This window comes from Penaeus monodon, chromosome 30 (assembly GCF_015228065.2).
Source record: "Penaeus monodon isolate SGIC_2016 chromosome 30, NSTDA_Pmon_1, whole genome shotgun sequence".
NCBI classification, from domain to species: domain Eukaryota; kingdom Metazoa; phylum Arthropoda; class Malacostraca; order Decapoda; family Penaeidae; genus Penaeus; species Penaeus monodon.
In genome coordinates, this window is record NC_051415.1 from 14,449,425 (window position 1) to 14,451,058 (window position 1,634).

The window sequence follows — 1,634 nt, forward strand, 5'->3', positions numbered from 1 at the left end:
ATTGTTTTTTAACTTATATCGTAGTGAATCGGATTTTAAATGAAAATAATAAATTTGTGAAAACAAATGAATAAGGAACTATACTCATTTTTTGTGTAAAGCTCATTTTTTGCTTAATTTTCTTCATATTCTTTTTATAGTCTACATCCATTGTCTTACCAAAAGATTTTTATCAGTAAATGAACTTTTATGTTTTTTTTATGAAAATTTTGAGTACCCAAATATAACAGCTACTACAATTTGTGTTGGTTAAGGTAAAACATACAAGTTTGAGACAAAATTAATTGTCCTGGAATTAATTTCCCGCTCCCAAGCCATTTTCCCCATTTTCATATACTAATTGAAACAAAGGGGCCTAAATTGAAGAAAGAAAAAGAATGTTGATTTCCCCATAATAGTACTGAAAAAGTATTCTTTCAATTATATGCTATATCTTATTTGAAACATCGAATGACCTAAAGAAAATTAAACCTTTGTTTCTTTCAAGGAAATATTTGTAAAGGGCAAAAATTTTATGCGTTTTTTTTTTTTCTGTAAACATCGTTTATAATTTGTTATTAAAAAACTCAATCATTATCATTTTACTGTACTTTATTTGTTATCCCCCCTATTCTTTTCTTTTTATCCTTCTTTCTAAATCTACGGCGGAACTTTTTCTTTTTCTTGTTTAGGGAAAGTAAAATTCATTGGGTTCTATATACAAATATAAGGGAGCTGTTAAATCTGATAAGAAGGTAAAAATTTAGTTAATAGATAAAATGCCAACAGATTGGTGTTCAAAGGCGGTCACCCCCCAATATGACCAACCCTAGTTGCTTAACTTCGTGCGGACGAGAAGGGGTGTTTTAAACGGGGATGATTTTGCCAAAAAATAATTAACATTAACCAGATTTCTCTCGCTCCTTTTAAAAATTTTTACACATTATTTAAATAGAATTTTTTTTTATTTCGCATTAAATTCATTACTTTACATTCTAGTTGTGAAGAACCCGCCATAACTCCCCCATGTAAGGTAAATTTCCCAGACGAAGGTTCACTAAAAATGTACATTGTACGAAACTGGAATATACTCAACCCATCAGAAAAAATCAGTAAGGGACACAGAATTTTTTTTTATTATCCCATATATAACTCTATACCGTTGGCTATTGCTGCTACAGCTTTATCATTATTGTTAGATAAAGTTTAAAAATGATCCACTGTAATGACAAAGTAAAACACAAATGTTTTAAACAGTAATAGTGGTATAATATTAACAAAGAAATTTAATAAAAAAAACTGTAATATGTGATAGCTTTTATTTGTAATCCTACCATTAAAGGTAATTTTTGGTAAGTTAATAATTGGATAAAATTATTGAGAGTGATCATGGTAAGAAAAGACATTTCAATCATTGTAATCGTGGCCGTCTTATAATTGTTATAATAATTAAAATAAAACTGATTACGGATAGGAAGAAATAGTAGATTCAGGTTGTGGACATGTTATCGAGATTTTTATATGAAATATTTTCATATAAAATCTCTATATCTGCTTTATCTACCACGAAAATTCTCAAGAACTTGTTTAGCATGTATAGTGAAACAACAGCAACTGGTGTTTCCAGGCAGTCACCTATTAAAGCATTGACTAAA